Genomic DNA, 11,673 nt, shown 5'->3' with positions numbered 1-11,673 from the left:
TTAGGATGATGTGATTTATGGCATTACATTCAACGATTTCTATGTTTAACCACCCTTTCATTTCTGGAATGAAAATCATGGTGAGTGATCTTTTTTTAAGGGTTTTTGAATACTATTTGCGATTACTTTATTTATATTTTTGTGTGTATATTCATCAGTGAGATTAGTCTAGAGTTTAGTTTATATTACTGCTGTTTTGTCCTTACCTGGCTTTGGTATCAGGGTAATATTGTCTATGGAAAAAGAACTTGGCAGTGTCCTTTCTTTTTCTATTTTGTAGAAGTCTGAGAAACAGTGAATCCATCTGGACCTCAACTTTTCCTAATTGGAAGGGTATTTTGACCATTTCCATGTTATTGTTTATTATACTTTCATTCAAGTTGTTTATCTTACCTTGGGTTAATTTTTTTTTTTTTTGGTTAGTTACATTAATCTAGAAAGTCATCTGTTTCTTTTATATTTTCAAATTACTTGGAATACGTTTTCAAGATATGTTCTAATGATTTTATGAATTTATGAATTTTGTTACCTGTGGTAATCTCTTTTCTTCTTTAATGTTATTTGGAATTTTCCCTCTTTTTCCTTTTGGTTAGTTTGGCTAAGTGTTTGTCAATATATAACCTTTTAAATAATTAATTTGCATGTTATTGATTATTTATATCATTTTGTTATTTTGTCCATTTCATTAATTTCTTCACTGACCTTGATGGTTTCTTCTTTTTACTGACTTTGGGTTTTGATTGTCCTCAAGTTCATCATTAAGTTATTTATTTAGACCTCTCTGATTTCTTAATATATTCATTACAGATATGAATTTCCTTCTTACTGCTGCTTTTGTTGTATCACATAGGCTTTGGTATGTTACACTTTAATTTTTATTTGGTTCTAGTACTTTTTTTTATTTCATTCTTAATTCCTTGGTTAAACACATTTATCACTCTGTAGTATGTTGCTTAGTTTCCATGATATGTATCTTTTCTGTAGTTACTTCTGCTATTGAACTCTAGCTTCATTCCATTATGGCTAGATGGATTATAAAACAGTATTTAAATGGTCCTACGTTTGTTAAAATGTGTTTTCTTTCTGTCCTATTCTAGAATTTGTCTTAGGATCAGTTTATTGTGTTGCAAAGAGGGAATGTTCAATAGATACCTAGTTCAGCTGATCTGCGGTATGACTTAATTCTAATTGTTATGTTTATTTTCTTAAGAATTACCAATCTCTTGGTACGAATGGAAAATTAAATTATCAACTGTTATTGTGTTAGAGTCAATCTGTGTTTCTCCACATAGTGGTGGTTTCTTATGATATCAAGTGCACTGGCCTTTGTTCTATGTATCTTTAGAGTTGTAGTTTCCTCTCCATGAATTTTTCCCTTAGCCAGTAGGAAGTAAACTGATAGACTCTCCTGAGTACTTTTGATTCTAAGTTAACTTTGTCAGCTATTAAGGAGAATTGTTCTTACTTGACTTTTTGCTGTATTTACTTGGGAAGCCTTTTCTAACCTTCACTATAAGGTCATCATTTGTTTTTGATGGTGAGATGTGGGGTTTTGGAAAGGAAGAAAGAAAGAAAGAAACTAAGAAAGAAAAAGAAGGAAGAAAACCAACAGATAAATTCCACTGTAGTTGCCCTTTACACTATTTTATGGTTTCTTTCTTCTATCTCTTTTCCACTTTCTTTTTTTTATCTTTTATTTATTTGTTTATTTATTTATTTATTTATTTATTTATACTCCAGATTTTATTACCCCTCCCCATCCAGCCTACAACTCCCTGGGGTCTCTAGTCTCTTGAGGGTTAGGTGCATCTTCTCTGACTGAACCCAGACCCAGCAGTCCCCTGCTGTATATGTGTTGGGGGCTTCATATCAGCTGGTGTATGCTGCCTGGTTGGTGGTCCAGTGTTTGAAAGACCTCTGGGGTCTAGGTTAATTAAGACTGCTGGTCCTACAGGGGTACCCTCCTCCCCAGCTTCTTCCAGCTTTCCCCTAATTCAGCTATAGGGGTTAGCAGCTTCTGTCCATCTGTTGGGTGCAAATATCTGCATCTGACTCAGCTGCTTGATGGGTCTTTTAGAATGTGGTCATGCTAGGTCCCTTTTTGTGATCAATCCATGGTCTCAGTAATAGTGTCAGACCTTGGGATCTCCCCTTGAGCTGGATCCCAATTTGGGCCTGTTGCTGTACCTTCTTTTCTTCAGGCTCCTCTCCTTTTCCATCCTTGCAGTTCTTTTAGACAAGAACAATTATGGATCAGGGTTTTGACCGTGGGATGGCAACCTCATCCCTCACTTGATGTCCTGTCTTCCTGCTGGAAGTAGACCCTATAATTTCCCTTTCCCTACTGCCAGGCATTTCATCTAAGGTCCCTCCCTTTGAGTCCTGAGAGTCTCTCACTTTCCAGATCTCTGGTGCATTCTGGAGGGTCCCACTAACCTCCTACCTCCTGTTTCCATTCTTTCTGCTAGCCCTCAGGGCTTCAGTCCTTTTCCCTCACCCAATGCCAAATCAGGCTCCCCTCTCCCCCTGCATCCACTTTTCTTCCCAGATCCCTCTCTGTCTCCCTCCCCACTTGTGACTGCTTTCTTCTCCCTCCCAAGTGTGACTGAGGCATCCTTACTTGGGTCCTTTAGCTTGTTGACCTTTTTGAGTTCTATGAACTGTATCTTGGGTATCCTGTACTTTTGGGGGACTAATAATCACTTATAAGTCAGTATATACCATGCATGTACTTTTGGGTCTGAGTTACCTCACTTAGGATGATATGTTCTAGCTTTAACCATTTGCCTGCAAATCACAGGATATCCTCATTCTTAATAGCTGAGTAATATTCCATTGTGCAAATGAGCTACATTTTCTGTATCCATTCTTCTGTTGTGAGACATCTGGGTTCTTTCCAGCTTCTGGCTATCACAAACAAGGCGTCTATGAACATAGTGGAACATGTGTCCCTATGGCATGGTAGGACATCTTTTGGGTATATTCCCAAGAGTGGTATATCTGGATCTTCTGGTAGATATATTTCCAATTTTCTGAGGAACCTCCAGATTGATTACCAGAGTGGTTGTACTAGTTGGCAATCCCACCAGCAATGGAGGAGTGTTCCTCTTTCTCCACATTTTGGCCAAAATGTGTTGTCACCTGAGATTTTGATCTTAGCCATTCTGATTGGTGTAAGGTGGAATCTCAGGGTTGTTTTGATTTGCATTTCTCTGATCACTAAGGACTTTGAACATTTCTTTAGGTGTTTCGCTGCCATTTGAGAGTCCTCTGTTGTGAATTCTCAATTTAGTTCTCTAACCCCATTTTTTGATTGGGTTGTTTGGTTTTCTATTTTCAAACTCCCTAACACTAGGTAGGAGAGAAAGAAGGATAGAGGGAAAAGGGAGTATCATTATCATTAGATGACTTCCTGCTGATTAGAAGTGTCTTGTTCCTCAGGGCAAATTTAAACTTCACTGTCAGAATATCTAATTTCTTCTTTTCTCTTTGTGCATGACTACAGCAATCAAGAGCAACCCAACAGCAACCCACAAACAACAAACAATAACCCCACCTCTCAAGGCTCTAGCATTTTTATACCCTCTGAAGAGTCCCCAGAATTCCCAACATTATACACTTGCAGAAACTATCTGTAGCTGGCAAAATCATGCCCCTGCTAGAGCACAAGACAAATCATTGTCACCTTCTCTGAAGTAGCTCTCTATATCCCACACCTGGGATTAAAATGAAAACACATTCCCATAAAATTTCTCTGTGTGTTTTTTTTTAAAAGACTCTCCCTGCCTTTCCCTTCCCTATTTTAAGTCATAAATTGTGTTGTGTTTAATGGGAAATTATGAACAGAAACATTTTCAATTACCTAAGCACTTTTTGAATCAGTAGCCAAGGTTTAAATAAACCTCTCATTTTCAACTCTATTCTTTATCGATTTTGATGGTATCCACAACTTTTGATTTCCTGTGGAAACATAAGAAAACTTGTATCCCCATTGAAAACGTTTACAGGTTTACATTCTGATATTAATACATTGTCATAGGCTGATTGAATCCTACAGTTTTTTTTCTATAACTGGGTGGTTTTCTGATGCTTTTGGCTTCTTGTACTTTTTGATGTGGGGCCTCAAGTCAGGCCACCAAAACCATTTCTTGATGGTAAGAAATTGCCTTGGATATCTCTCTTGGACCTACACTGATGTGTGGTAGCACTTACCACATCACCTGGGCACCCCTTGAAACCTAGGCCTTCTTTCTGGTTTATATTTAGAAAAACCATTATGCTAAAAATGGCTTGTTCACTTCTCTCGCTCAAAGTACTGTATCTCTCAGTTAGCACACCAGGTGTTTTGAGATCTGAGACTTTGAGTGGGCTTGGTCACAGTCTCTTTGTAAGTGACCAAATTTCCCACAATTGAAGCACTGAGCTTTTTGATATCTGAGACCTTTAGCTATAGCTTGACCTGTGATATTAGTATGGTATATGTGAAAAGCAATATTGGTAATTTCCTTACCCATTCATCTGTAGGCACCGCCTGAACCCAATAACATTTTTACATTCAGTATTCACATTTTCATGTGCCACAGTCTCTATCCGCATCTATCTTGTGTTAGGGTCGGACATAGCTTTGTTCACAGCTGAAACCAATCTTTGTAAGAAACCAGTGGAAGTTTCCCCAGAGACTTGTATAAACTCTGTTAATCAGGTGGACCTTTTATCAAGCTTTTAAACTTTGTTGCAAGCTATTAAAGCTGCTAAGCAACATTGTTCTGTAGTAGCATCATCAAATTGAATCTGTTCTTGTCTATCAGAGTACTACCCTTTGCCCAAAAATGGATCTTTTAATATATTCATTCCTCTTGTTCTATTTCTCTGTTGAATATTCACAGCTATTCCCCTCCACCATGTTAACCGTTGCAATTGTGAACCAGCTTCTAGAACAGCTATCACCAATTTCTTCCAGTCTTGGGGAATAATTCCATTTGAGTATCCCAGTTATTTAGTATTTGTTTCACTTAAGGTGAATGGATCCAATAAGAAATCACAGTCTTTTTAAACCACCTTAGATCTATCATTTCTATAGGATGCTATCCTATATTGTCATAATTTGTTCAGTTTGTCATAATGTAGTAGGCATATACTGTAGAACTACTGGGAAAGCTAATGGTGCTGATCTTGTAACCCCGGGCTGCTCTCCATAATCTTTAGTGGTGCACTTGGTTTGAGATTAGCCCTTTATTTCAAAGTAGTATGTTTCAGCTTTTCTTTAACCAGACTGTCCCATGGTGGCACAGTTTCTTTCCCTCTTTCCTCCTCTGGGAAGCTTTTGTTCTCTTGCTCAGTCATGGGAACTGAACCCTTTTCTGCTCCCTTTTCTGACCCTACTCACCTCCCAAGTGCTTCCACCCCTACCTGCAATTTTTCCTGTTGCACAGCCAAGTGCAACACCTTCAGAAATAAGAGAGTTGGGTAAAACATTTTATTTCTTCATTTCAGGCATATTTTGTTATTGTTTCTTTGGTTCCTGCAATTTTTTCAACCTGCAATTTTTTTTCCAACTGTTTAGCCATTCTCACATCCTTTTGTTCTTTTCCTTGACAGACTATAGGAAGAAAAAGAAAAAAACAGAAAAATCCCTTCTGGGAGAAAAGTGGGGGATAACCCAACAGAAGTAGAGGCAATGTTTTTTTTTGTTTTTGGGGGTTTTTTTTGGCCTGGCATCTTGAAAAAAATGTCCATTCCTTCATGCCCTGTCATTTACTCTACAACATTTGAAATTTCTCATTCTGCCTAGTGCCTTCTCTGGATGCCACTTATATCTGAATTTAGCTTTATTTCCTCTTCTTCTACCCTTTCAATCCCCTAATACTAGAACACTTGATAGACGAGAAATAAAGAAGGATATGAGAGAGGGGGGAGAGAGAGAGAGAGAGAGAGAGAGAGAGAGAGAGAGAGAGAGAGAGAGAGAATAATGGGGGCAACAATATTGTTAGACTACTTGCTGTCCAGTTACTTGGGGCAAGTTCTTTGCCATCTGGCTTTGGCTTTGTAATTTTTTTTTATCTCTTTGCACAGAACTACAGCAGCCAACAGCAACCCACCAACAAACAAGAAAAACCCCACTTCTCAAGGCCCTAATACTTTCATACCCTCTGAGGAGACCCCAGAATCACAAATGTCACACACACTAATAGAAACTACTTGTGGCTGGCACAATCCGTCCTCTGCTAGAACATGAAACAAGCCATAGTCACCTACAGTGAGCAGCCCCATCTCCCCACGCCTGGTAAAACAAAAACATATCGCCAGAGTATTTGTGATTGTTTTTTAAGGAAACCAAACTTCTTACTAAATCATATTTTTAGTACAATCTGCTGTGCTTTGGTTGTGTATTTGGCAAATTAATAACCAAAGTTAAAATTGAGAGGTATGTATTAAGTCCTGCCATTTTGTTCATCTTGTAGGATTTGAGGTCTCCTGTTCTGTTCTTTAACTACTCATGTACTGTAGTTTATTACTTCCCACAGTGCATCTTTCCATTCAGACCACGAGATTCCTTCAGGTGTCATCAATTGCAGTGTTTTTATGTTCATCAATTCATTCAGACTGGCTTTTACCCTTTAAAGTTCTTATTCCTCCCTTCATTGTGACAAATAATTTGCTGGATAATAAAGTGAGTTGGCAGTTGTTTTCTTTAAGCACTGGGAACCCATCATCCCATAGACTCCTGGATGTTAGGATTCTGGTTGAGACATGTGCTGAAGTTATGTTGGATTTTCTTTTATATGTGATTGATGCGTCTCTCTTGTAGCTTGTAATGTTTTCCTTTCTTCTGTATAATTAGTGTTCTACCTACAATATGACATGGGATATTCTCTCCTGGCATTACCCTGCTTCATGATCTTCCTCTAACTCAGCTGATTTTGTCTTTTAATCATGTTACCAGTAATTCCTATGTGTTGCCTATATTTCTTTTTATAAAGAAATATTTGATTTTGTATATGTATGTGTGTCTGTGTGTGGTATGTTCACATGAGTGCAGGTGCCCATAGAGGCTAGAAGATAGTCAATCCCCTGAACTGGAATTATAGGTAGTCATGAAATACCTTAAATGGGTTCTGAGAATTAACCTGACTCTCTGGAAATCAGGAAGCATTCTTTATTTCTTTATTTAGGTTTTTTGAGGCAGAGTTTCTATGTGTAGCCCTGGCTGTCCTGGAAATCACTTTGTAGACCAGGCTGGCCTCGAACTCAGAAATCCGCTTGCCTCTGCCTCCCAAGTGCTGGGATTAAAGGCGTGCGCCACCATGCCCAGCAGGAAGCATTTTTAAACCAGTGAGTAATCTTTCTAGTCACATCCATACTTTCTTCTTATTTGTTGTATCATTGTTGATGTTTGAATGTTCTAATTTATCCATCATGCCTTTTGTTCCAGATAGTGTCTTCTACTTAGTCTAGTTTGTTGGTGAGGCTTTCTTGTATGTTGTGTATGTATGTATACAAGTATGTTGAAGGTGCGATGATGCCATGGCATGAATGTGCAGTTCAGAGGACAACCTCAGGTTGTACACTTGGAAGGAAGGTGCCTTGCTTGATGCTGTGTCACCAGGATATTTAGATTCAGGGTATTGTTGCACCTGCAATCCCCATCTTACAGAAGCTCTGAGTGTACAGACCTGTACTCCCACACCTAAGTATGTGGGTTCTTGGGGATCTGAACTCAGGTCATCATGCAGGCATGACAGGTGCTTTACCTACAAAGCCACTATCCTACACCCCCCCCCCGGAGGCTTTTCTACTAAGTTGGATTCTTCCCCACCCCACCCCTCATTTTCTCTTATTTTCAAGAGAGGGAATGAGTTACTGCATTTTTTATTTCTAAAATTTGAGTTTGATTGTTCTCAGTATTTCTCTCCATATCAATATCATGTTCCATGGCTTACATTATTTTTGTTATTTTATTCACTTGTATTATCTTTGCATTCATTTAGGAATTTATTTGTATCCTCTTTGCTTTTACTGAATATTATCATGACTATATTTTAAAATTCCTTGCTGATTTCATCATATTCCTTCTCATTGTTGACAGTACTGTAGAATTTGAATGAGAGTGAAATATGCTGTCTTGATTTTTTTATAGTTGTCATATTACTGTGTTGAGGACTATGTTTCTAGGGTTATTTCATTGATTACATTTGTTTTCATTGTTATATTCTCTCAGTCGAGATATTTGTAATATTTAACTAGTGTTAGGTTATAGTTGAGGGATGTGGTCATGGTTCAGCAATTAAACCCTCTGTCTGCTCAGGACACCTGACAAGACATCTTTATTGTTCCTAGAATAGAATGTTTACTGTTGGATTGGGTTTCTGGCACAACTCATATGAACTAGAAGTGTTTTTCTGAGTTCTGACCTTGATGTTCTCTGCAGCTCAGTAGTGCTGCATCACAAAAGGAAATGAAGGATGCCTAGTGAAGGTTCCAGTAACTTCAGCAGAAGTCTTATATGGGAAGCTTGCAGGATCACATTCAAGCCCTATTGTTCTCTGTCTGTGAAAATATAGGGACTGTGGAACTACCTGGTCCCTTACAGGACCAACTTGACCATTGATCAGGCCAGTTTTAATTTTATAGTTGCATCTTCCTGCAACCATACTTGGAAGAACACTTTGCCCATTGCCCATGTGGCTAAACCAAACCAATATGATTGTCTAAAGAAAACTGAATACTTCCAAAAGTATTCTATGCTCTCCTTCAAAGACAGATGGAAGAATACTCATTTGGGAATGTACCCTTTTCTTTAAATCAACATCAGGTACTTCTCAAGCCCTGAGTCCTTTGAAAACTGTGACGTTGAACTGACAGCACAGATGGCTACTCCAGGTGAAATGTGTGCCACATAAGGACACACTGATGGAACAGGGATCTTTGAGTTCTCACACACACAAAAAAATCTGCTTTGCATAAACGAAGCACAAAGGAGAACTTCAAGAGACAAAGAACAGGAACTCAGTAACAAAGCACTTAACACTCAGGGAACACAGTGGCAGCTGCACTCAGAGACACAGAGACAGCAGTAGTCAAGAACACCATGGCAGGGGCACTCAGGGACACAGTAACAGGAGACAGGATGTCTTAGATGCTTGCTATTGTTTCTTAGAACTGACTTACTCAATTTGTTTTTCTTTTAACTATCACAGATAACCCACAAGACAAAGAAAACTTCATCAATTCTATGGGTCCTCGAGGAACTTAGAGGGCTTACCCAAGGTGTGAGTTAAGTCCTGCTCATTTCAGATATTTAATGGAGCTGGCCTGTTCCCATACTCCTTTGCTGCCAACTCTTGACTAACTGCTGTGTATGTAGGCTGATAATTTTGCTACTCAATCTTTTTCAAATACCCATAGAAAGAAACAGAACTTAGAAATGTCCAATAGATGTGAAGGTCTTTGATTCCTAGAGGCATTATTGCAACATCTCAGCATCCTGTACCTGATCTCCACTCCCCTGTGTGCTGACCATTCTGCTCTGCACTATGGCATGATGCCTCCAGTCTAAATTAAGGGATGTTGTCAGACAAGGGCAGGCTCTGCCATGAGTTTCTATGACAGAAAGGCAGTTTTGAAGATCATGGGCAAAATGTCATATTTCATATTTATAATGGTTGGTGTCACTTATAGCTATACTTTAGTTTCTTTACTTCAAAATTCAAATGTTAATTTGTCCATCTCATGTAATCATCATGAGGGTTAAAACAGTAAACCCATTTCAATCTCTTGTGGTACCTATCAAAGCAGAAGGACAAAATGAACCTCATAGATGTGTTTGCATCAGTTAGAGATCAATGCTTCCTAGGTAGAGAATCTACTTTATTAAATTGCCTTAACTGGAAACAGACAAGAGTTGGGGGAGAAATGAAGAGCCCTGGGAAGGACAAAACCCTAGGTAGCTGTAGGAACTCAGGCATCAGAAGGCAGAGGTGATCCTGATGGACAATCTGTTTTTGAGGACTCAAAGAATAAAAGGACCAGCTTAAAAATCATAAATATCTCTGATGCTTCTGAGAAAGAATTTGAGTTTGACCTTCCTACTGTAAAACATCTAGCTGGAGAGAAGGCTCAGTGGTTAAGAGCACTGACTGCTCTTCCAGAGGTCTTGAGTTCAATTCCCAGCCACCATATGGTGGCTCACAACCATCTGTAATGGAGATCCAGTTCCCTCTTTTGGTCTGTCTCAAGACAGCTACAGTGTACTCATACATGAAATAAATAAAATAAAATAATTAGGAAATGTTCCTCCTTCAGTTAAAAAAAAATCTAGCAAGTGGATTACCTATACAGCTAAATGTTTTTCTGCTTTTTAAAATTTTATTTTTTGAGATTATAATATATTAACCCTGTTTCCCCCTTCCCTTTTCTATCTCCAAACCCTCCAATGTACCCCTCAGATTCAAAACCTCTTTTTTATTGTCATTATATACTTGTATGTATACATATATATTAACACATAAATAAATTTGCTAATCAGTATACTATTACTTGCATGTATGTTTTTAGGGCTGCTCTTTGATAAGGAAGTGGTGTGATCATTACTGGGAAAGGCTATTTCTCCTACTGTGAGCTACAACAAAACGGAAGGTTTTGATATGATGCCGGCTCCATTATTTTTACATATTTTTTTTTTTAAATTCATTGCCTCCAATATCTTATTTGTCACAAAAGTACCCGATCTTTCAGATGCTATCGTGACCACCATTTACGTGGTGGGTTGCTGTGTGCCAGACAACTGTTTCCCTTCAACATCTTATGTTGATGCCTTGAGCTGGATTTTAACTGTACTTAAGGGGTGAGATTTTAGGAGGAAATCAAGATTTAATGAGCTCTCAGGAGCATTGAGTCCTATTGAAGGAGATGAGATTGTAGCTCACACACAGAGAGACCCCATGAAGAGGCAGTGAAGGAGACAGCTGCCTGGAAAGGGAGGAGAGGGATCTGTGAGGACGCCTTGATCATAAATGGCTAGCCTCCAGACTGTGAGAAAATAAAATTGCATTGTGTAATCCACACGGCTTCTGGGTTTGTTGTTGTTAAGCTACACAAGAATCAGGCAATTATCCTTACCTCTTCCTCTTTAAGGGAAAAATACTTCAGACACTGCATTTAGTAACATTTTTTCATATGACACCAAAAAGCACAGGCAATAAAATTAAATGTAATGAACTTCAACTACATCAGAATTAAAAATTTCTATGCACAAAAGACACAATTAACAGAGTAAAAAGGGAAGCTACAAAAAAGAGGGGGTAGGGCAAAAATGTTTTCAAGCCAAACATTTGATAAGGTGTTAATCCCATAATACAAAAAGAATCTTCAAAACTCAACCAAAAGCAGTAAGACTGGGGGGGGGGAGGGTGAAGGAGGTAAAATAGTCAAATTGGCATTTCTTGCAACAAACTATAAAGATTCTTAAAGAGTACATAAAAACATGCTCAGATACAGAGGTGGATGCTTGTAGCCAGCTGTTGGACTGAGCACAGGATCCCAGATGGAGGTGTTGGAGATGGGACTGGAGGAGCTGAGGGGGGTTGCAGCCCCATGGAGGGAGCAACAGTGTGAACCGGCCAGAGCTCCCAGGGACTGGACCACTAACCAAAGAGTACACAAGGAGGGACCCAT

This window comes from Mus pahari, chromosome 3 (assembly GCF_900095145.1).
Source record: "Mus pahari chromosome 3, PAHARI_EIJ_v1.1, whole genome shotgun sequence".
Taxonomy (NCBI): Eukaryota; Metazoa; Chordata; class Mammalia; order Rodentia; family Muridae; genus Mus; species Mus pahari.
This window is presented reverse-complemented; position numbering follows the sequence as displayed.